Raw genomic sequence first — 16577 nt, forward strand, 5'->3', positions numbered from 1 at the left:
AGTACAAAATTAAAAGCGGGAAAAGAGAGAGAGAGAGAGAATACAGAGTGCGTGGTCCTTTCTTACACCAGGGGATCTTCCTGACCCAGGAATTGAACCTGCAACTCCTGCCTTGACAGGCAGATTCTTTACCACTGAGCCACCAGGGAACTCCTCTTCATAGTATACATCTATGTCAAAGAGGTGTAAGATTAAAATACAAAGAGTTTATTAAGGAGCCCAGCGCTTATGGTTGTGGTTTTGACGGTTATCATTCCTAGTTGTTGTCTTCTTCACCAGAGCTCCTCACCTGCACAAATCTGACTCACCTGTGGAACATCTACCTTTTGCCACTGCTGACTCACAGGGGGTCTGGGGCAAGGCTGGGGGGACCTGAGTTTATAGCACCCCCCCCCCTCCAGGTTATGTAGGTGTGTGCCTCCATTTCAGAACTTCAGGAAAGTAGATTTAAAACGTTTTGAGTTTCAAAGGCTACATCTGTGGTCCAGGGATGCTAAGAAGGGCTGCTCAAATAAACTTCAAAAGAGTCCCCAGAGTGAAATTCTGAGTATGCAGGGGCAGAGGATCCCAGAAAAGAGAAACAATTTAGTACCTAAGGAAAAATGTGACCTCAGGGAGAGCCTGGACATCACGGGGACATGAAGCGAAGGCGGAAGGAGTAGAAGGTGGCTACGGTCCAAGATGCTGGGTGATGCTAAGACCCAGAGCTCATGACTGCAGAACTGCTGGCCACGGTCACCTCATTCAGACCGAAACCCGACTCAGGAGGGATGTTCCACCATTTAGAAAAGATGCTAAAGCCACACCACATGAAACTACACTGGATCCTCATTGTTCACTGACCCCATATTTGCGAATTCTACTCACTAAAATTTATTTCCAACCCCCGAAGTCCATCTTCAAGAGACTCTGTGGCCATTCACAAACATGCACGGAGCAGGGTCCACTGAGTCATCTGACTGGTATGACCCCAGCTGAGACTGAACAAGAGGACACTCGCCTTTTCTGTTTCAGCTCCCATGGTGCAAACAAGTGTGCCTTTCCAGGTCTATTTAGTGCCACACTTTTGCATTTTCGTGCTTTCTGTTGGTGATTTTGCTATTTAAAATAGCCCCAAGCTTAGTGCTGGAAGGCTGCCTGGCGGCCCTACACTGAGAAGGTTGTGCAGGGCCTTGTGCAGAAAATACATATGTTACATGAGCTTCCTTCCAGAGTGAGTTTATAGTGCTGCTAGCTGTGCAGTTCAACATTAATGCATCAATAATATGTATTAAATAAGGTGCCTTTGAACAGAAGAACACATAAAACGAGGTTATGTGCTGATCAGTTGACAAAAATGTGACAAGAGCCTCACAAGCTGAACCCTACGTTTCCCCTAAGGTAATGGTTCAGTACAGACCTCCCCTGATATCCTGGGTTGCAGAGCGGAGTGGGTTCCATGACCCCTGAGGATAACATCTGCTGATGCTCAAGTTTCCCTTATATAAAATGGCATAGTATTTGCATGTGACCTAGGCACATCCTCCTATGTACCTTGTCATCTCTAGGTTACCTCTAAAACCTAATACAATGTAAGTGCAATGCAAAGAGTTGTAAATATGATGTAAATCCTATATGAATAGTTGCTGGTACCTGGCAAACTCAAGTTTTGCTTTCTGAAACTTGCTGGAATTTCCCCTGCCCCCCCAACCCCCACCAATATTTTCCATTCACAGTTGGAATCTGTGGATGCAGAACCCATGGATATGGAGGGCCCAAGGATACTGGCAAATCCTGTGTTCACAGGGACTTTAGAAAGAACATAACTTGTGACTAACAATTGTGACCAATCATGAGAATCAACTGTAGCTATTCAAAAACTAATTTGTTTCCATCATCTCCAACAAAGAAAAGGTAAAAGAGAGAAGGGAAGCCAAGACACTTCAAAAGTTTCACATCTCTGAACTCAAATTAGCTACAATCTGGAGTTCCAAAATAATGAAACTTCATCCATACAACAAATATTTGTGGAGTCATGTGCCCTTCCTACAGATACAGTGGTAAAGATGAATAAAAATCCCTATCCTTAGGGAGCGTATATCCTACAGGGAAATCATGAATAAGTTGTTTTTCTTTAAAGGAAATATATAGTATGTCAAAGGCTGTTAAGAACCAGGAGGAAAGACAAAATAGAGGAGGAGGTATAAAATACGAGATGCATTGAAAATGAAATAGGGTACCCAGGAAAAGCAGTGGGGAAATCAGAGATGTAAAACACAATGAGCACTATAAATATTGAAAAGAACAAGACAAAAAAATATCTTTTTAAATATGGAATGATTTAACATGCTTAAAAGAGTCATGTGAAAGACAAGCATTTAATAAAGTGGCTAGGCATAAGATGAATAAGTAAAAATCACTTTTTTATATCCCAGCAATAACCGTTAATAGTGTAAAATGTGATTTTAAACATTTTATACATGGTGGCCTCAAAAGCTATAAAATACTTAAAAACAGCCGTAAGAAATGCACACGACCTGTATAAAGGCAGGACTTCCCAGGTGGCTCAGTGGTAAACAACCTGCCTGCCAATGCAGGGGACCCAGGAGAGGCAGGTTCAATCCCTGGGTGGAGAAGATCCCCTGGAAAAGGAAATGGTAACTTGCTCCAGCATTCTTGCCTGGAAAATTTCATGGACAGAGGAGCCTGATGGGCTGCAGTCCGTACAGTCGCAGAGGCGGACACAGCTGAGTGGACTGAGCACAATGCATATATAGAGACAATTGCGAAACTGTTCTGAGAGACTTGAAGAGAGATTTGCAACAATGGGGCTAAGAGCTTTATTCCAGAGAGGAAGACCAAAGAGATTCAAGGACCAAAATCTCCCCAAACTTAAGACTGATGCAATCCCAATCCCTATCCCAATGGGAGAAAAGGAAATAAAATCTTTTACTATGAGTAATTAAAACAGACCAGCATTGTCGATACTGAAATATTTATAATGAATAAAAGGGTATGTTACTGGAATAAGAACAGACAGATATATGGAAAAGAATATAGAGATTAAAAACTTCAATGGCACCCCACTCCAGTACTCTTGCCTGGAAAACCCCATGGATGGAGGAGCCTGGGAGGCTGCAGTCCATGGGGTCGCAAAGAGTCGGACACAACTGAGCGACCTCACTTTCACTTTTCACTTTTATGCATTGGAAAAGGAAATGGCAACCCACTCCAGTGTTCTTGCCTGGAGAATCCCAGGGATGGGGGAGCCTGGTGGGCTGCCGTCTATGGGGTCGCACAGAGCCGGGCACGACTGAAGCGACTTAGCAGCAGCAGCAGCAGCAGTGTACACTTACGTACTATGGGGAGGTACCAGCAAAAATGGTCTCCTTTTTTAAAGTAAAATTAGCTCAACTAAATATAACATTAGTTTCAGGTGTACAACAGTATAATTCGGTATTTGAACACACTAAAAAGTGATCATCAAATTAAGTCTAGTTATTAACCACCATCATACAACCAACCCCTTGTTCACCTTTCTTACCCACCAACCCCCTTTCCCTCTGATATTTACCAATCTCTCTCTGTTATATATGAGTTTGGTTTTTATTTTTTTATCTAATTTTTTAGATCTCACATATATGTAGAATCATATGGTATTTATCTTTGTTCTCTGACTTATTTCAGTTAGCATAATATCCTCTAGGGCCATCCACATTATTGCAAATGGCAGGATTTTATTCATTTTGAAGGCTGAATAATATTCCATTACACACACACACACACACACACACACACACACACACACAGATCACATGCTCTTTATCCATTCATCCATCAGTGGACATTCAGGTTGTTTCTATATTTTGTTTCCTGTAAAGAATGTTGCAACAATCATGGAGGTGCATATGTCTGTCTGAATTAATGTTTTCATTTTCTTGCAGTAAATACCCAGAACCTGGATACCTAGATCACATAGTAGTTCTATTTTTAATTGTTTTGAAGAAACTTCATAATGCTTTCCATAGTAACTACACTAATTCACATTCCCACCAACAGTGTATGAGACTTCTCTTTTCTCCACAGCCTCTCCAACACTTGCTATCTTTTGTCTTTTTGATAGATAATATGCATTCTTTTTGATTTGCATTTCCCTGATATTTAGAGGTCCTGAGCACTTTTTTACGTGCCTGTTGGCCATCAGTATATCTTCTTTGGGAAAATCTTTTCAGATCCCCTGTCCATTTTTCAATCAAATTGTGGTTTTTTGTTATTGAATTGTATGAGTTATTTTTATATTTTAGATATTAGCCCCCTATCAAACTTATGGGGCTTCCCTGATGGCTCAGTAGTGAAGAATCCACCTGCAGTGGAGAAGATACAGGAGACGTGGGTTCGATCCCTGGGTCAGGAAGATCCCCTGGAGGGGGAAATGGCAACCCACTCCAGTATTCTTGCCTGGAGAATCCCACGGACAGCGGAACCTGGGGGGACTACAGTCCATGGGGCCGCAGAGTCAGACAGGACTGAGTGCTCACATACACACATCAGATATATGATGTGCAAACACTTTTTCCCAATCATAGGCTGTTTCATTTTGTTGATGGTTTTCCATTCACTGTGCAAAAGCTTTTTAGTCTGATATAGTACCTTGTGTTTATTTTTGCTTTCTTTACCTTTGGAGTCAGATCCACAGAACAAGAGAAAAACCAATGCCAAGAGCAATGTCGACGAAGTTACACCTACGCTTTCATCTGGAAGTTTTATGGTTTCTGGTCTTACCTTCAAGCCTTTAATCTACTGTCAGTTAACTCTTGTGTGTGGGGTGAGATGTGGTCCAGTTTCATTCTTTTGCATGTGGTAGCATAAACGGGCTCTGACACCTAGTGTAGGAGTCATCTCCATCAGTGGGCAAAGAAGTTTAGTAAATAAATGGGGTTATGTCAACTTGTTATAAACATGAAATAGGATGCATTTAGATCCTCATATAATGTGTCCAAATTAATTCCATGCTGATTATATGCCAATAAAAACTAAATCAATTTTGCATAAATGATTTCTTATAATTCTGGTTTTTATCTCATTGGAGAAGGGGGAGCAAAAGGGCAGATTCATTCAGTCTGGTAACAGAGAACTGAGCACAAACTACTGTTATTGTTCTTTCCTCTCAGAAATAGAAAAATGAAAATAAAACAAAGCATGCTGTCTACCTTTATAATGGAAGAGTATGTTTCCATTTAAATGTACAATGAAGCAGAGATAATTCTGTCATAGTCACAAGGACATTTTGATTCCCCTGGAAACAAAATAAAGAAGTGGGATCAGCATTCTATGCTGACTTCAATTCTCTAAACTCACTTTGGGAAGTGAGGCAACGAGAAGCCAGCCCTGGATTCAGAGGGAAGAGGCTAGGGTAGGTGCCAGATGCTTTTGGGTAGAAGGCACACATGGGGGTCGGGACAGTGGGGGTAGCAGAAGGCACCGCTGAGAGAATAAACACCATGCCAGGAATGGGGGTGGCCTTAGCACCCACCTTGCTTGAGGGACACTCTGGGGACCAACTCTGATTGGGACAGAACTCTGGTGACTTCTCCCAACAAAATAAAACAACAAGTGGAAAGGAGATTCAGGGGCAAGACCCATGCCCAGCTGCTTCCATCCTGAGGCAGTCCCTGGCCTGGGAGAAGCTGGCCATGTGCTGAGCGTAGGGGAGGGGGGCGTGGAATGGGCAGTGGGTGTCACGTCTACATCCTTGGAGGAGGAAATGGCAACCTATTCCATGAAAAGGAAAGAGGGTTTAAGAATAAAACAATTGCAAAAGTATTTTTTAAAGTGTGTCTATCTTGTTTATATAATAAAGAACCAGGGTTTATAAAAATAAGGAAACTATCTCGCAAAACAAATGGAGTTAACAATGGCTAGCAGAAAACAATAGGTGAATTAGAAGTTTAGCTTAAAAGTTCTCTGAAAATTAGGAAGAACAAATGATGAGAAAAATGACAGAAATATTGAGTGTATACCCAAAAACGGACAATATACTCACCAATGTAATTTAAGGAAGAAACTAGTAACTAATAACATAACTTTGAAGGCTTCCACTACTGATCAAAAGACTTGGCACCAACCTATATTAATGAAAACGGAACACTAGATGTATATTTACTTCTGAAATGTATTAATGTAAAAGATAAAGAACAAATCTTATAAGAATCAGAAACAAAAGTTAGTAAGTTTTTAATCATCTTAGCATCAGACTTCTCCTCCACACCATGATTTTCAAAACAACAGTGTGCAATAAAATCTTCACAACCAGTCAAGCTATCTTTCATGCAGAAAGAATTTAAAAAAAAAACAAACATTTTCCATGTTCAGATATACAAGAGACCAGAAAGTATACCACCCACACATATGTTCTTCCTGAGCCAAAACAAAAAGTATACCACTGACCAAAAAGTGTATCAAAATGATACATTTATAAATGAGGCAGATGTGCCATCAGATAATTCATGATAAAGTATAACAGATAAAAGTAAAATGTAGATTTGATCTCTAATTTTTAACAATTAACTACATAAAGGCTATTAATCTTTCCTTAAACAGGACACAATATTTTAAAACCTATAAAAACAAATATAAATTCCTTAATTATTCCAACAAAAACTTTACACACACTAGATACCGCTAGAAATTTTGTTTCCTTTTTGACAAAGAGAAAACAGAGGAACAGGAGAACTGCAAAGGTATTGACCAACTACCCAGACAAAAAACGGGGAGTAACGGAAAGTCAAGGAATTAATCGACAATTAGAGCCGGGGGAGGGTATGTCCTGACCCAGAGCAGTCAGCTGAGAGGATCACAAAGGTTGGACCTACTGGGAATTCGTACTGGAACCCTGAAATTCTAATGAAAAAATTAAAATAATAGTATATAAAGGTTTCCCAGGTGGCTCAGTAGTAAAGAATCTGCCTCCCAATGCAAGAGACATGAGTTTGATCCCCGAGGCAGAAAGGCACTCTGGAGAAGGAAATGGCAACCTATTTCAGTATTCTTGCCTGGGAAATTCCACAGAAGAGCATGGCAGGCTATAGTCCATGGGGTCACAGAGTCGGACACAACTTAGCAACTAAACAACAAACCTAAAATAAAACCAGGAATCTTACACTGTATTAGATGTCAAGGAAGACTTTTTATAGAAAGAAACACTGAAAAAAAAAAAAATGAAAATGAATTGAGAGCAGGACAGCATTCCAAGCAAAAAACAGAAGAATATTTTGAATAGTTCATAAAATGAAACATGGTATAAAGTCAGTAGGAAGGCCAGAATGGACAAAGCACAAAAAAAATTAAGGTAAGAGTCAGTTGTTAGATAGGCAGGGGCCACAATAGGAAGAAGAAACACAGCAGCTGGCTGAATTTCTCAGAAAAAAATATAATCATCAGCAAGAAGGACTTATTCCAAAACACGGAGGGTTAACATTAAGAAATTTGTAAAGAAATTTATAAAACTGTGTCAACTGATCAAAAAAAGAAAGATTTCAGTAGAAAAAAAATACTTCAATAAATTAGAAAATTATAACATTTCAAGGAATCAGTTTTCTAAGTATGGTCCTTATCTGAATGAGCTACTTGAGGATACACTCCAGCATCACAGAACACAGTCCAAGAAAATTGTGGAATATATAAAAGTGCAACAAATTACGGCGTAAGTAAATTTACATTTAAATCTAAATAACTGTTGACAATTCATTACACTTTGGGAAAGAAATGTTAAAATTCAAGGCCTAACAAAGTAGGTTTAGTATAAACACAACAGTAACAAAAGTCTGTATATAAAATTTAAATAATTAAATTAAAAAACCGGAGAGGTGGCCAGGAGAGAGAAAAGAAAGAGCAGCTAAGTTGTTTCCCATGTTCAAGAGAGATGCTCTAACAATCGCTTAACTCAAGGCATTAGCAGAAAGAATAGTTTCAAATATGTCTATTAAAAAGTTAAGGACAACCCACTACAGAAAAAAAAAAAAAGAAGCAGCAGCATATATATAACTTCCAGGGGAAAAGAAAGTCACAAAATAAAACAATCAATCCCAAGAAAAGGAAAACAAGAACACACGATAAACGGGAGCAGATGAAGAAGATGGTGCCGGATGGCGCTGAGGCGTGGTTCCAGGGGGCAGTCCCGGAGGGTGTGGCTTCGCCCTGTCTGCGCTGGGAACTCCAGAACCCTGAGATGCTAAGAGATGTCTGTGACAGAGAACTGCAAACTTTCCAAGAATATGGAGATGCAGGAGAAATCTGGTTTGGAGAGGCGAGCATGGAGAGGTGGATGCAGAAACACAAGATTCCACTGGATGCTTCAGTGCTTGATATTGGAGCTGCAAACGGTGTTTTCCTGGTTGAACTTGGCAAAATTTGGTTTCTCTGATATTGTTGGAATTGATTACTCTCCTTTTGCAGTACAGCTTTCTGGAAGCATTACAGAGAAACAAGGTTTATCTAACATTAAGTTGAAGGGAGAATACTTCTTGAATCCTTCCACAAAGTTGTCTGGATTTTATAGTTGTATCGGTAAAGGAACTTCTGATCCCATAAGCTTTAATCCTGACAATGCAATTGGGAAGAGGAAGCAATATGTGAAATCTCTCTTCAGGGTGTTGAAAGTGAAAGGCTTTTTTCTAATAACCCTATGTGATTGGACCAAAGAAGAATGAATGACTTCAGTGCAGGATTTGAACTTTTCCAAGAGCTGCCAACACCCCAGTTCAGCTTTGGAGGTAGATCTGGAGACAGGGTAGCAGCACTGGTTTTCCAAAAGACATGAGACTTTTCACTGGACAGATGCAGTTAGCTTTTTAAGAAGCTCTGCCTCAAAGTAAACCTGACACAGAAAATGCAAGCGCAAACAAACATTTAGCAAGTACACAAGATGCACGTGTTGAACGCATATAGTTCAGTTCAGCTCAGTTCAGTCGCTCAGTCGTGTCCGACTCTTTGCGACCCCATGAATCGCGGCACGCCAGGCCTCCCTCTCCATCACCATCTCCCGGAGTTCACTCAGACTCATATCCATGGAGTCGGTGATGCCATCCAGTCATCTCATCCTCTGTCGTCCCCTTCTCCTCCTGCCCCCAATCCCTCCCAGCATCAGAATCTTTTCCAATGAGTCAACTCTTCGCATGAGGTGGCCAAAGTACTGGAGTTTCAGCTTCAGCATCATTCCCTCCAAAGAAATCCCAGGGTTGATCTCCTTTAGGACAGAATCGTTGGATCTCCTTGCAATCCAAGGGACTCTCAAGAGTCTTCTCCAACACCATAGTTCAAAAGCATCAATTCTTCGGCGCTCAGCTTTCTTCACAGTCCAACTCTCACATCCATACATGACCACAGGAAAAACCATAGCCTTCACTAGACGGACCTTTGCTGGCAAAGTAATGTCTCTGCTTTTGAATATGCTGTCTAGGTTGGTCATAACTTTCCTTCCAAGGAGTAAGCGTCTTTTAATTTCATGGCTGCAGGCACCATGAATAGATATAACAAGTTGGTAAAAACAAAACAGAAAAGAAAATCATGAGCATGTAAGTAGTTGGGCTTTAGAGATCAATCAAGAACGATTTAAAATTTTCTTTTGTATTTGAGATGCAAACATTTTTCTTTCTGATTTAAAAAAAAAATCCTGTAACTGTTGAACAGTTAAAACTTTAAAGCAGTAAATGAATTTATAGAAAGGATGTATTCTTCAGTTTTGGGCCTTGGTATAGGTGAATTGAATATAGCTATTTATGAAGATTTGACCAAGTTATTCCAGGGTCAGAATAATAAGCCAGAAGACTTTCTTAATGTTTGATTAGACTGTCACAAAACATAGTAAGTATGAGGATTTATAAATGAGGATTTAAAAATAAATGATTTCATACCTGAGAAATGATGATTTATATACCTTATGCATATAATTAAACATCAGGTAAATGTATCAGTTGATCAAAAGGAAGCATTATAAACAGAAAATATATGATTTCATAAATAATTTCAAATACACTAATATTCATAATAAATTTACCTATACACATTGACATGGAAATCTATCCACTACATCTACAAGAAGACCCTGAGACTTCAAACTAGCTCTCACTTTATGAAAAAATAGTAAGGATCTAAGGAATTTACTTGATATAATTAGTCAGCTTTATTTAATAGGTATATATCCTAATTGTCAATATATATTTACTCATAATATAGATACTACATTCTGTGCTCTCTAGAGACAATTCAGTCTTCAAATAATAAAATACTGATCATGCATTAAATCACAAAAAATTCAGTAACACTGCAAAAAAGAGTTAAATATACACTTTGATCTCTGGCCACAATGCATAAAGACTTAAAGCCAGAAACAATTAAAAAAAGAATAAAAATAATATTAACTTAATTATTTTAAAATAAAATTTTTTATTTAAATTAGAAGGCTCCATAATAAAACTGTAGATAAACCATGCTCTGAAACAAATTAATAACTATAAATCTTTTCCTTTTTATTTTCAAATATCAAATGTGAAATAAGTATTCAGCTCAAGTAACTGGAAAATTAAGAGTAAATTAAGCCTAAAGAGATAAATATTTTGGAAATAATTTGAGAAAATTGGTATGATCTAGTGAAGCTGAATATACGAGAACACAACAACACAGGAATTTCATATCTAAGTATTTAACATGGATAGTCTTTGGCATGGATGTACCAGTAGGTAGGTACAAAAAATATTCATAGCTGCACTGTTTGTAATAGCAAAGCATGAAAATACAATAAGCAACTTAAATAATTCCAAGTGTCTACCCACAATAGAACAGATGAATAAATCCCATAATTTGTATATCCTATTATTTGTAATTATATACTGTATATTTCAACATTTTGTATATTTATACGTGTAAATATTATACTCTTATAAAGAAATAGTATACTCCAGTAAAAATAGTATATTCCAGTATACATTAACATGGATAAATCTCAAAAGCATAACACTGAGCAAAAAACAAGATTGAAGAAGAATTCATACAATTCATTCATTCAATTCATACAATTCAATTCATACAATTCAATTCAATTCATTTCTTTAAATTTCAAAACCAGGAAAAGTCAAGCAACATGAACTTTAGGGACCCATAAGTGAAATTACACAGAAAGTGAAGGAAATGATTAACCAGAAATTCATAACAGTAACCTCTCAGAAAGAGGGATGGCTGGGCTTAGACTGAGACAGGGGCTCAAGAGAGCTAAAAACATGTTCTATTGTTTAAATTATGTGGTGACTGCACTTATTACTATTACTATTACATGTACATTTTTGCATTTCATATTTTATAATTTAAAGTTAAATAGTAAATAGATGAAGTAAAAAGTACATCAATGAAGAAATATTCATTTCTTCATGATAAATCAGGAACTTATTAATACGGAGAAGAAAACAGTGAAATGGGAAAATAAAGCCAAGAGCTGATTTTATGAAAAAAAATCAATATAAGAGACAAACTGCTGGCAACCTGAAAAACAGGTAAAAGAGGAGTATACAAGAGCATCATCAAATACAGAAAAGAGATATTCTGAAAACACAGGAGGAAACTTTGCACCTCTTCAAACAAATTTTAAAACAGGGATACTAGGAATGTTGTTCTTACTACATATAAATTACAAAAAATTACTTCAGAAGATGAAACATGAAAAAATCAACAGCCATTAGAAATGCTATCAAAAGTATCTAAAAAAATATTCTAGATGCAGAAAATATCACAACCAACTTATTTCTTTCAAAAGATATTCAAGAGAAAGCTTAAATGACATATTGCACAAACTTTCCCTAAAAACAGGGGGAAAAATAAAAGGTTAATCAGTTGCTTTCATGAAACCAACACTATTCTGAGATTAAAAATTGTACTAAATTAGTACACACAGAAGAAAACCAAAGACCAACAATATTCATGAATATCAATACAAAAATTCTAAACACACAGAGCAGTTGGCTGAACCTAGCAAAATATTAAAATAAAAAATTCATCATTACCAAGTGTGCTTATTTCACAATATGACAAGTTAGTCTTAAGAAATCAGTTACTAAATTATACCCAAGTTTATAATAAGGAGGAAGATTATATGATCATCTCAGGAACTATCAAAGAAGCGCCTAATAAAATACAACAGCATTCCTTATTAAAACCAAAAGGAAGACTATAGATACAGGAACTCTAATTAACAGGGACCAATAGCCCCTGCCTTAATTAATGATGAAATCAGAAGCAAGACAGGGCAAGACATGACTCCTGGCTGTCATGCTGTTAGTGAGTGCTTTTAAAAATCATGGCAAATAAAATAAGAGTAGAAAAATATATGTGTATAACTAAGAGAAAGGACAGGCAAGATAATACAATTTGAGGATGATGTGACCACCTAAAATTCCAAAAAGAACTGAACAAAATATATTTGATAAGAATTCAGAAGGTGAAGCATTAAAAACAAATATCAAAAATTATTCTTCTAATATATAACCAGTAATAAATTGTAAATAAAACCCTATTTACAAAAGAAACAAAAATTTAAACTGCCCAGTAACAAACTCAGAATCTGTATCAAGAAAGCTAGACAACTTTACTAACACACATGAAAGGAAGTTTTAATAAATGTAGAGAAATATGTTCTTGAATGAGAAGACTCAAAATCACAAAGATGCCAACTTTCCACAAAGTGATTTGTAAATTGAGTGCAATTAAAAGAAGAGTCTCTTATGGATTTTATTTTGGAACTTCATCAATAGAAATAATCAAAAACATTTTGAGAAAAGAATCAGGAAGGTGGACTCAAGTTATCAAACAATAATATGTTTTCTAAAAGTACAATAACTAACAATGAGCTATGGACACTCCCTAGAGTCCACTGAACTGCAAGAAGATCCAACCATTCCATCCTAAAGGAGATCAGTCCTGAATGTTCATTGGAAGGACTGAGGCTGAAGCTGAAACTCCAATACTTCGGCCACCTGACGCAAAGAGCTGACTCATTTGAAAAGACCCTGATGCTGGGAAAGATTGAGGGCAGGAGGAGAAGGGGACGACAGAGGATGAGAGGGTTGGATGGCATCACCGACTCAATGGACATAAGTTTGAGTAAACTCTGGGAGTTGGTGACGGACAGGGAGGCCTGGTGTGCTGCGGTTCATGGGGTCACAAACAGTCAGACACGACCGAGCAACTGAACTGAACTGAACTGAACAATAACGGAAACTGAAGAAGAGAGTAGAATGCTTGTAAACGAACTCATATCCCTATATGTAATAATTTCACCAGTGATAAATCTGACATTTCGAATCAGAGGGAAAATGATGAATTATTCAGTAAATAGTGTTAAAACCATAGGTTAACAGTGCCAGGGACCCTACCCCTACTTCACACTACACAGTAACACAAACCATAGCTGTAGTAAATGTGCATGGAAATATGTGTAAGTTTTGCCATAAAAGGAACAGAAGAGACCAAAGATCAGTGGTTATAAACTTCAGCACAAGGAAGGCTTTCTCCCTACTCCAAGGAAGGAAAGTAGGAAGAAAAGGAGGGAAGCAGAAAGAATAGAGAGATGGGAAGGAATCACAAATATGTTCAGTTCAGATGCTCAGTCGTGTCCGACTCTGCGACCCCATGGACTGCAGCACGCCAGGCTTCCCTGTCCATCACCAACTCCAGGAGCTTGCTCAGACTCATGTCCAACAAGTCGGTGATGCCACCCAACCATCTCATCCTCTGTCATCCCCTTCTCCTCTTGTCTTTAATCCTTCCCAGCATCAGGGTCCTTTCTGATCAGTCAGTTCTTCACATCGAGTGGCCAAAGTATTGGGTCTTCAGCTTCAGCATCAGTTCTTCCAATGAATATTCAGGACTGATTTCTTTAGGATGGACTGGTTGTATCTCCTTGTAGTCCAACGGACTCTCGAGTCAGATTCTCCGATACCACAGTTCAAAAGTATTACAAATATGTAATCTAGGATAAAAGTTACTCTCCTTATAAAAAAAAAATTACAACAGGTGAAATTTAAAACTAATCAGAAAAATAAATATTTTGGTTAATGTATGTGCTTAGACAAGGACTGTTGTTGTTGTTCATTGTTCAGTTGCTAAGTCATGACCGACTCTTTGGGACCCCATGGACTGCAGCACTCCAGGCTTCCCTGTCCTTCACTATCTCCTGGGGTTCACTCAAATTCATGTCCACTGAGTCAGTGGTGCCATCCAACCAGCTCATCCTCTGTTGCCCCCTTCTCCTTCTCTCAATCTTTCCCAGCATCAGGGTCTTTTCCAATGAGTCAGCTCTTCACATCAGGTGGCCAAAGTACTGGAGCTTCAGCTTCAGCCTCAGTCCTTGCAGTGATATTCAGGGTTGATTTCCTTTAGGATGGACTGGTTTGATCTCCTCGCCGTCCAAGGGACTCTCAAGAGTCTTCTCCAACATCACAGTTCAAAAGCATCAATTCTTTGGCACTCAGCCTTCTTTATGGTCCAACTCTCACATCCATACGTGACTACTGGAAAAACCATAGCCTTGACTATTTGGACCTTTGTCAGCAAAGTGATGGCTCTGCTTTTTAATGTGCTGTCTACGTTTGTCATAGCTTTCCTTCCAAGGAGCAAGTGTCTTTTAATTTCCTGCAGTCACCATCTGCAGTGATTTTGGAGCCCAAGAAAATAAAATCTGTCACTGTTTCCACTTTTCCCCCATCTATTTTCCATGAAGTGATGGAACCTGATGCCATGATCTTAATTTTTTTAATGTTGAGTTTCAAGCCAGCTTTTTCGCTCTCCTCTTTCACCCTCATCAAGAGGCTCTTTATATACTCTTTCCTTTCTGCCATTAGAGTGGCATCATTTGCATATATGAGGTTGTTGATATTTCTCCTAGCAATCTTGATTCCAGCTTGTGATTCATCTAGACAAGGATTAAAGTCATTAATAGTTTTTTTAATCTTTATATATAATATCAATAAGAGATGGAAAACACCTCGAAAAACACCTTGCATTTTTTAAGTTATACAAGTAGTGCTGAGAGCCCAGTGAAATAAATAAACAGGCTAGTTACTGCTGGCAGTATCTTTTCTGGATGGCAAGCACATCCTTTCTGGAGAGCAATCTGACAGCATTAGTAACAGTCTTTATAAAAGGTATATTCATTGAACCTCCATATCTAGAAATTTATCTTCAGGAAACATCACCAACATATACAAAGATTTCTAAAGAAAGCTTAGTTATATCACTATTTAAAATACTAAAATTTTTATTTTGCCATTTTCAACAGTATGGATGAACTTGGAATCTATTACCCTTAGTGAAATAATCAGATAAAGACAGATACTGTATGATATTACTTATGTGTGAAATCTAAAAAATAAAACAAACTAGTGGCTATAATGAATAAGAAACAGACCCACAGATATATAGAGCAAACTCGTGATTGGCAGTGAGGAAAAGTCAGGGGGCAAGGTAGCAGTAGGGATTAAGTGGTACAAACTATTGGGTAGAAAATAAATAAGCTACAAGGTATATTGCACAGCACAGGGAATATAGCCAACATTTTGTCACTGTAAGTGGAGTATAAAAATACTAGCAAACCAAATCCAGAAACTTATTAAAAAGATAACACATTGTGATCAGTGGGATTTATGCCAGTACTGCAAGGCTGATTCGACATATAAAAATCAATAAGTGTACTACATTAACAGAATGGAAAAAACGACATGATCATCTCAACTGACACAGAAAAGGCACTGACAATATTCCACACCCTTTCATAATGAAAATGTCAGAAAACCAGGACCAGGAAATTTTCTCAACATGGTAAAGAGTATTTATGAAAAATCCACAGCCAAAATCATTTCAGAGGTGAAACATTGAAACCGAGTCTCCTAAGATTAGGAATAAGACAACAATGCCCACTTTCTTCACTCCTTTTCAACACAGTACTGGAAGCTCTGCCCCAAACATGAGCCCGGAACCACAGGCAACAAAGGCAAAATAGATACTTCATTAAAATTATAACTTTTGTGCATCAAAGGACACTGACGGAGAGTGAAAGATAGAGCGAGAAAATATTTTCAAATTATATATCTGGTAAGGTTTTGATAATCAGAATTTAAAAGAGCTCCTACAACTCAACCAACAAAAACACAAACAACCCAATTCAAAAATGGGCAAAGGACTTAAGCAGATCTCTCTCCAAAAAAGATAAATAAACGCCACTAAGCACACAAAAATATGTTCAACATCATTAGTCATTTAAGGAAATACAAACCCAAACCACAATGAGATAACATTTCTTAACTACAAAGATGGCTACATTTTTTTTTTAAGTAAAGTAACAAGGATAAGTAAAGATGCAGAGAAACTGTGACCCTCAATACACTGCTGATGAGGATATAAGGTGGTGTATATGTAGTGGACAATAGCTTGGCAGTTTCTCAAGAGGTTAAATAAAGAATTACAGCCTAACCCAGCAATTCCACTCTTGAGTATACACCCAGAAGGACCGAGAAAAGAACTCAAGGTACTTGTAAGCCAAGCTCATAGCAGCATTA

The 16577-nt window shown here is 37.9% G+C and overlaps 1 protein-coding gene and 1 pseudogene across 1 annotated transcript in view; one reads left to right on the forward strand and one right to left on the reverse strand.

The window, feature by feature from the left end:
• The window catches only part of CDYL2 (chromodomain Y like 2), a 166834-nt gene that overhangs the window by 125637 nt on the left and 24620 nt on the right, over nucleotides 1-16577 (reverse strand). The gene's annotated exons all lie outside the window — the stretch shown is intronic.
• Nucleotides 8328-8797, forward strand: LOC121816355 (EEF1A lysine methyltransferase 2-like; annotated as a pseudogene).

The sequence above is a fragment of the Ovis aries genome, chromosome 14 (genome assembly GCF_016772045.2).
Source record: "Ovis aries strain OAR_USU_Benz2616 breed Rambouillet chromosome 14, ARS-UI_Ramb_v3.0, whole genome shotgun sequence".
Taxonomy (NCBI): Eukaryota; Metazoa; Chordata; class Mammalia; order Artiodactyla; family Bovidae; genus Ovis; species Ovis aries.